This window comes from Dromaius novaehollandiae, chromosome 15, assembly GCF_036370855.1.
Source record: "Dromaius novaehollandiae isolate bDroNov1 chromosome 15, bDroNov1.hap1, whole genome shotgun sequence".
NCBI lineage: Eukaryota > Metazoa > Chordata > Aves > Casuariiformes > Dromaiidae > Dromaius > Dromaius novaehollandiae.
This window is the reverse complement of record NC_088112.1, coordinates 23643517-23652302: the sequence shown is the minus strand read 5'-3', so window position 1 is coordinate 23652302 and position 8786 is coordinate 23643517. Positions and strand designations below refer to the sequence as shown.

Below are 8786 nucleotides of genomic sequence, written 5' to 3'. Positions count from 1 at the left end.
GACCCCCCCCCGCGCTCCTCCGACCGCGCAGTAAACCGCACCACAGCCCCGGCGCACCCCCTTCCTCCCCCCGCCTCCGTGGCCCCGGGACACTCCCAGCCGCCGGGACCCCCGGCACATGCGGGACCCGCAGCCTGCAGCGCGCCTCCCCCGGCCCTGCTCACCTCCTCCGCGGGGCGGCCGCCGGGCTGGTCCCGAAGGGCCGTGCTCCGTGGCAGCTCCGCTGCCCAGCTCCTGCCCCAGCGCCAGCTCCCCCCAACTGCGGCCCCAGCCCCCAAATGTGGGCCTGCCCTTGCCATCAGCCCCACCTGGGGCCTGTCCTGCCACCCAGCTCCCCCTGGCATTCATCTCAGCCCCAGGGCCCGCAGCTGTGGGCCTGCAGGAACTGGGCAGGGGGCCTGGCCATCAGCCCCTTCAGGGACAGCTGGGGCTGCCAGGGCAGCAGAGGCACCCCCACTCTCCTGACAGCAGCTTGCTGAGAGCTGAAGGGAGAGCCCTGCCTGGGGTGTAGAGTGCGGAAAGGGGAGTATGCGGAGCACAAGAGAACAAATCGAGAGCTCTGGGTGCAACACAAGTCAAGGAAAAAAAAAAAAAAAAAAAAAAAAAAAAAAGAACGACGATAGAGCAAACAGAGTGACTCTGGGGGCACCAAAAGGAGGGCCCTGGGGCACACCCAGAAGCACCCAGAAAACTCCAGGACAGGAGAAAAAGCTAAACAGACCTCTGCGGCGTGCCGCAAAACACACACGGGGCCACGGGGCGCACCGAAAGGCACGCAGAAGGCTCGGGGGCAACCCAGAATGTGAACTGAGGGGTCCTGAGGGCATCAGAGGGCAAGTGCAGGGCTCTGGGGCAGACCAAAATACAGAGGAAGGGCCTTGGCGCACACCAGAGGGGTCACCAGGCACGCCGCAGGGCTCAACGCGGCTGACAGGATGGCGCCTGCAGGCTGCCCCAGGCACACGAGCGACACTGCGGAGTGCCAAAAGCAAATCCGGGAGCGGTTCGGGGACCTCACGCAGCCCTGGAGGGGCTCTGGCTGCCCTTGCGATGAGGGGAAACACCCCCAAGAGCCCCGAGGGTCCAGGCAACGCAAGGGAAATTCCCCGCAGCTCTGGGAACAGCACCGGGCTCCCTGGCAAGCGCAGGCACTCCCAAGTACATGGGACTCGGGGACCAGCTCCCAGCCCCGGACACAATGCGTAACCTCCTGCCCCGGGCATCGTGTTCAGGCAAACCGCCCTGGAGCTCGGCACCAGCGTGCCTCCCCTTACCTACGATATCCAAAGAGTCACCGCCGCACCAGCGTCTGTCCGTCCGTCCATCCGTCGGGGAAGGGTCAGCTCCTGCCCCTGCCCTCGACGTGGCAGGTGTCCGAGTAGCCTTCCCCCAGTGCTTTTTCCTTCAGGGCTAGGATTCAGCTCGGAGAGCTGAGAGGAAAATGCCTGATCCCGCCTGCCTGCACTTCTGCCCTAACCCAGGCCAGAGCCCCTCAGGTTACTTAGTCCTCAGCGCTGCCTCGGGGAGGCCGAAATAACTGCTAACGGTCATTAGCCATACTTACCTTAGTTACCCGTGCCAGAACGCCTCCTCCTGCAGCAGTTCCTGGTGATATCGAGGGGCCGCTGCATTCTGGCTTCCTTGTTTCATCCCGTCCCTTCGGTATTAACCGCAAGCAAACGCTCGTCCGTCTCTTCTCCTCGTCAGCATTTGCTGTCCTTGGTTCCATCTCTGTAAGGAAGCGATAAACTCGCGTTTTACTTCCAGTGAAACGCTTAGGTTTATGCACGATCTTTTTCTCTTTACCCTGTTTTCTTTTTCCCCCTTTTTTTTCTTTTTTTCTTCTTCTTTTCCTTAAGGGAAAGGTCTTAATACGGCACTTTGCACCATACGTTGCAGGGTAAACGGTCTGGAAACGTTACACGCAGCAATTAGGGCTAGGTTATTAGGCAGGCGGGCACGTCGCCTAATACCTTCCTAACGCCATCTTCCACGAAACCTTATTTTTATTCCGCTTCAGTGTTATTGTTACTGTTCGCAAACCCTCGTATGCATGCGCTTAACCGACAACTCTCTCGGTCTTTAACTACGTGGAGGAACGACAGCCCTCGATTTGCCTGTCTCCCTTTCAAACCTATTACCTTTTTGAGACTGCTCCTAGCTTCCTCTTACTCTTGCATGCTGGCCTCACAGGCGACGACCAAAACGAACAACTGGATCGCTAGGTCTAGCCCCCTCTCTTCAAGATGTGCCCCTTCGGGGCTTACGTTTCTTGGTCTCTTCAACTTCAGCCGTGGCAATTAATCTAAAAAAGTAAGTATGACATCTATTCCTTTCCGTAGCTGCGTGTACGATAACAAAACAAAAGAGAAACAGCCAAAGCAAAGCTAAGGCAGATACAGGCAACAGCAGCCACAGGGTAGGAACGGGTTACTCAGTCCTCAGCGCTGCCTCGGGGAGGCCGAAATAACTGCTAACGGTCATTAGCCATACTTACCCTAGTTACCCGTGCCAGAACGCCTCCTCCTGCAGCAGTTCCTGGTGATATCGAGGGGCCGCTGCATTCTGGCTTCCTTGTTTCATCCCGTCCCTTCGGTATTAACCGCAAGCAAACGCTCGTCCGTCTCTTCTCCTCGTCAGCATTTGCTGTCCTTGGTTCCATCTCTGTAAGGAAGCGATAAACTCGCGTTTTACTTCCAGTGAAACGCTTAGGTTTATGCACGATCTTTTTCTCTTTACCCTGTTTTCTTTTTCCCCCTTTTTTTTCTTTTTTTCTTCTTCTTTTCCTTAAGGGAAAGGTCTTAATACGGCACTTTGCACCATACGTTGCAGGGTAAACGGTCTGGAAACGTTACACGCAGCAATTAGGGCTAGGTTATTAGGCAGGCGGGCACGTCGCCTAATACCTTCCTAACGCCATCTTCCACGAAACCTTATTTTTATTCCGCTTCAGTGTTATTGTTACTGTTCGCAAACCCTCGTATGCATGCGCTTAACCGACAACTCTCTCGGTCTTTAACTACGTGGAGGAACGACAGCCCTCGATTTGCCTGTCTCCCTTTCAAACCTATTACCTTTTTGAGACTGCTCCTAGCTTCCTCTTACTCTTGCATGCTGGCCTCACAGGCGACGACCAAAACGAACAACTGGATCGCTAGGTCTAGCCCCCTCTCTTCAAGATGTGCCCCTTCGGGGCTTACGTTTCTTGGTCTCTTCAACTTCAGCCGTGGCAATTAATCTAAAAAAGTAAGTATGACATCTATTCCTTTCCGTAGCTGCGTGTACGATAACAAAACAAAAGAGAAACAGCCAAAGCAAAGCTAAGGCAGATACAGGCAACAGCAGCCACAGGGTAGGAACGGGTTACTCAGTCCTCAGCGCTGCCTCGGGGAGGCCGAAATAACTGCTAACGGTCATTAGCCATACTTACCCTAGTTACCCGTGCCAGAACGCCTCCTCCTGTAGCAGTTCCTGGTGATATCGAGGGGCCGCTGCATTCTGGCTTCCTTGTTTCATCCCGTCCCTTCGGTATTAACCGCAAGCAAACGCTCGTCCGTCTCTTCTCCTCGTCAGCATTTGCTGTCCTTGGTTCCATCTCTGTAAGGAAGCGATAAACTCGCGTTTTACTTCCAGTGAAACGCTTAGGTTTATGCACGATCTTTTTCTCTTTACCCTGTTTTCTTTTTCCCCCTTTTTTTTCTTTTTTTCTTCTTCTTTTCCTTAAGGGAAAGGTCTTAATACGGCACTTTGCACCATACGTTGCAGGGTAAACGGTCTGGAAACGTTACACGCAGCAATTAGGGCTAGGTTATTAGGCAGGCGGGCACGTCGCCTAATACCTTCCTAACGCCATCTTCCACGAAACCTTATTTTTATTCCGCTTCAGTGTTATTGTTACTGTTCGCAAACCCTCGTATGCATGCGCTTAACCGACAACTCTCTCGGTCTTTAACTACGTGGAGGAACGACAGCCCTCGATTTGCCTGTCTCCCTTTCAAACCTATTACCTTTCTGAGACTGCTCCTAGCTTCCTCTTACTCTTGCATGCTGGCCTCACAGGCGACGACCAAAATGAACCACCGGATCCCCAGGTCTTGCTGCTTCTCTTCGAGATGTCCCCCTTCGGTGGGCTACCCTGCCAAACAAACCAAAAAGACTGCCGAGGCCGCGAGGGTACCAGATTTTCAGACCGCTTCTCCGAGGCTTTCGGGGTGACTGACGTCACCGCTTCGCTTCACGTTACTCACAGCTACCTTCGTCTATTACTTAGGGCTAAACCTGTTTCTGTTTGCAGAGGGGCTTGTTGCTTGTTTAAACTTGACATATAGTCCATAACCTGCTCTGCATGCTCCCTAGTCCCTTCTGCTTTTGCAACACTTGTGGTAATTCAAGGCGGTAATTAAGAGTCCCCATTGTCCCATAGGCTGGAGCGAGACATTGCTGCTGCTCTGAGGAGGTGCCTAAAAGCCACGCTGTTTTCGCTAGCATCACTGGGGCTTCCCAGAGCCCATCGGTGTTCTCTTTGGCTCTTCCCGAGCCTTTTAGGTTTTTTAGGCTATTCCTTAGCCCTCCATTTTAGGGCAATGTTCTCCTTAAGCACTGCGCACAGCACGATTATACCAGATCAGCCACATCGCGCACACACAGAGGCTTCTGAGAGGCGGCTCAGAAGAAAAGAGAGAAAAGTCTCTTTGTCATCCGCACATTCACCCGTCAACACTCTTCACCAGGAAGTGCTCTAAGTTCCTGTTTCTCTAAAGCGGGACTGAGTCGAGGCGGAGACGCAGATCGCACCCCATCTTTGTTAGAACGCCTCACTGCTGCGGGGACTGGGTCTGGCAGCAGTTTGAGGAATGTTTGGGGCCTTGCACAGAGTGCAGGGGAAGGTCTGGAGTCAGTGACAACATTGCGGCAGGGCTCAGAGGCGTTTTGGGGCCTGTGGGGGTGTTGGGGCAGGATTTGTGGGTGGTTTAATGGCTCTGGGGGGGCTGGTTGCAGGAAGGGTGGGACTCTGCGGGGCCCTCAGGGCAGGGGTGCCATCCCAGATGCGTAGTGAGCACATAGGGGTGCCCTACGTGGCTCTCAGCTCGGCGGGAGCAGCCACCGGTCTCCCACCCCACCAGACAGGGGAGCGGGGCGGGGGGGGCGGGGAGAGGAGGTGGAGGGATCTATGAGCTCGCAGAGAACGCCAGAGGAGGCAGCAGGGAACTCCCCAAGGACCCCGCGTCCCAGACGAGAGGAGGCATCAGGCTGCCGTGCCGCTGCTAGAGACATCCAGACCCCCGCGCAGACACGCCACACACACTCCTCCAGGCTGCGTCCGCAGGGGCGAGCGCACGCCCCGGCCCGCGCTGGGGAGGAACCGGGGCCCTACAGGCGACACACGCAAAAGGGAGAGTCAGAGCCGCGCTCCGGCAGACCCGGCGCCGCGCAGACCCGGCGCGGCGCGGCGCGGCCCCCGGCCCGACTACCCCCCCCCCCGCCCCGCCGCCTCCACGCAGCGACGGCCCCGGCTGGCAGGACACAGCCCGACACCCGCGGCCACCCGAAGGCACACGCTCGCCTCACCTCGCCTCGCCTCACCGCGGCCCCCACATGCTCGACTCCAGGCCGCCTCTGCCCTCGCCCGCCGCCGTCCAGCCAAAACACCCGCCCTGCTCGCCGCCATCTTGCCCGCCGCCGCACCGCGCGTGCGCCGGCCGCCCAGGGCTCGCGCCGCCGCACCGCGCGTGCGCCGGCCGCCCAGGGCTCGCGCCGCCGCACCGCGCGTGCGCCGGCCGCCCAGGGCTCGCGCCGCCGCACCGCGCGTGCGCCGGCCGCCCAGGGCTCGCGCCGCCGCACCGCGCGTGCGCGGCCCAGGACCGCGCGGGAGGGGCGGGGGGAGCGGAGCGCGAGGGGCGGGGGGAGCGGAGCGCGAGGGGCGGGGGGAGCGCGAGGGGCGGGGGGAGCGCGAGGGGCGGTGGGAGCGCGAGGGGCGGGGGGAGCGGAGCGCGAGGGGCGGGGGGAGCGGAGCGCGAGGGGCGGGGGGAGCGGAGCGCGAGGGGCGGGGGGAGCGGAGCGCGAGGGGCGGGGGGAGCGGAGCGCGAGGGGCGGGGGGAGCGGAGCGCGAGGGGCGGGGGGAGCGGAGCGCGAGGGGCGGGGGGAGCGGAGCGCGAGGGGCGGGGGGAGCGGAGCGCGAGGGGCGGGGGGAGCGCAGCGCGAGGGGCGGGGGGAGCGCAGCGCGAGGGGCGGGGGGAGCGCAGCGCGAGGGGCGGGGGGAGCGCAGCGCGAGGGGCGGGGGGAGCGCAGCGCGAGGGGCGGGGGGAGCGCAGCGCGAGGGGCGGGGGGAGCGCAGCGCGAGGGGCGGGGGGAGCGCAGCGCGAGGGGCGGGGGGAGCGCAGCGCGAGGGGCGGGGGGAGCGCAGCGCGAGGGGCGGGGGGAGCGCAGCGCGAGGGGCGGGGGGAGCGCAGCGCGAGGGGCGGGGGGAGCGCAGCGCGAGGGGCGGGGGGAGCGCAGCGCGAGGCAGCCCAGACCCGCAATGGCCCCACCCTCGCGTGGTCGCAGCGCCGCGCTGCAGCCGGCCGGCTCCCGCGCGCCAACCGCAGCCCGCCGCGCCACCCCGGCGCTCAGGCCGAGCAGCGAGCGCCCCGAGGCTGCTCTGCCCGCGCCCGAGAGAGCGGCGGGGATCAGCGAGCAGGCGCTGGGGCTGCCCCGGGGAGAGAGCGCCGCGGAGCAGCTCCGAGACGGCACTGCCCGTCCCCGCGCCCCCAGGAAGCACCGAGAAGGAAAAGCCCTCTCGGGAAAAGCGCTCCCGGTCCGTGAGCACCGGGCAGGGGGCACGAGCGCGGCCCCTGCGCTTACCCGTCCCCGAGAGAGCGCAGAGTAGCGGCCAACACGGCGACCGGCAGCGCGCACGTGTGCGCCGGCTGCCCGCAACGGTCTTCGTACGCAGCGGTGGCCGCCGGCGGCTGCAGTGCTGCCTTGTCGACACGCGAGGGCAGCCGTGAGCGCGCCCCCCCTCCCGCGTGCAGTGCCGCCTTTCAGACACGCGAGGGCAGCAAGGAGCAGGGCGCAGCGCTTTCCTGCCCCCCTTGCAAAATACTCGCTAGACAAAAGTGGCTTGGGCTCCTCCCGAACGCTTACCTGGCTTCATTACTACAGCTATTAGGAACCGAAGTGCATAGCCTTCTAGAAAAGGGAACGACCGTCTTTTCAAAACTTCCCGCGACTCCCCAGAATTGTCACTGCCTTGCATCAGCAGCCAGCTTCTTCCAACCCAGCCGCAAGAAACATTTTGCCTTCCCGGCAGAACTTTCTGCTCCCCGGGGGGTCCAAAGGAAACCCGTCACTCACTACTGTCTGTCAAAACGTACCGGAAGCCCTCAAATACAGGACAAGACGCCTTCTCTAAGGAAGCTGACTACTAGGTCTGCTTCACGGCAGCTTCTCCCCAGTATCAGGGCCCACTCAATAAACAAAATAGGACGAGAAATGTCTTAATCTGCTCCAAGTGCTTTCGTATAAGAGAACAACATCAAAACGAGGTATTATTGCATTTAGCCTCCACTACACGTGCTACCCCAGCGCCACGGACTTGCTTTAAAGCATCAGTGACGTACACGGTCTGGCAGTATTCACAGAATGAATACGCACTCGATCGAGTACAGGTGTTCATAAAAAGCTTTGCCAGTGCGTCGCTAGGTAACAAACCTAGACAAGCAGCTATTTGCCCTGATCCTTCGGCTTACATTTCTTCTGCCGGATGTAGTCAAACGTACCTGCATGCAGTGGCCTTGCGAGGCAGTGACACGGTGTCCGTGGGGTGGCTGTTCCAGGGTCTCTCGGGCTGTTCCAGGGTCCTCGGACAGCAACGGTGCTGGTCGACTTTCCCTTGCGCTGCACAGCAGGACAGCTCCGCACCGTGCCCTCCCAGCACCGCCACTCCTCCCAGCAGCTGCCTAACCGGCCCCAATCCTGAGCAAAGCTACGACCCCCAGGAGCCCGCAGCACCCCTCCTACTCTTCCCGCCCTCCCCATTTCCAAGAGGGACAGCCCCAGCCCCCGGGGACAACCCTGCCTGGTCACGCTGCTGTCCGAAAAGCGGATTCGTTGCCCGCTGTGCACTAAGCCAATAATGACACGCTCAGGAGAGACATTTGCTTATTTATTTCAGAGTTGTGCAAGCCTGGCTGCTCGGTGTTTTCCCCACAAATCAAGCGCAACTTCCCCCCCCGCCCCGGCTTTCCAAGTAGCATTTATACAAGTTGCAAGGTTTGCAACTTTCCCTCTTACACCGGTTGGTTAGTGATTTACATACAATTCTAATATTGCTTACACACCATTTTAAAACTACGCATGCTCAGGGGAGGGGTCTTCACCCGGGCACAGGTCTTTCTGACCTATGGGCGTGATTTTCTTGTATTATAATGAGGACAGTTCAGTTCGGGGATACCTCGAATTCCTTTGCTAAATTGGCAACGTCTACATAGAAAACAAAACATTTTGATTTACTATTTCTTTAAGGCTTTAGCACTTCTAGCATGGCCTTGATTAAAGAATTATTTCCTCCCAGGAAATGGGGGGGGGGTTCTCCTCATCTGCCTAGTTTAAACAGCAGGAACACTCTTTCTGAGCTTCCAAGGTTGTCTGGCAACACCATTGGAGATGGAAAACACTTCCTGCCCTGTACCGGGGAAAAACAGGGGCATTCCACTGTCCCCCGTGACCTGTGGGGACTCAGGCGTGAGTGACACATGTCCAGTAAGGAACAGACCCAGCGGGCACTACAGCTCCTGGCCTGCCACGCG

General features: G+C 59.8%; 1 long non-coding RNA gene across 1 annotated transcript; it reads right to left on the bottom strand.

Moving 5' to 3' along the window:
* Positions 1-427: 427 nt before the first annotated feature.
* On the bottom strand, positions 428-1723 carry LOC135330049 (uncharacterized). Its single transcript, XR_010391810.1, has 2 exons — positions 1565-1723; positions 428-1430 (listed from the first exon to the last, which is right to left on the bottom strand). It is a non-coding gene; the product is annotated as an uncharacterized LOC135330049 (long non-coding RNA).
* Positions 1724-8786: the final 7063 nt, after the last annotated feature.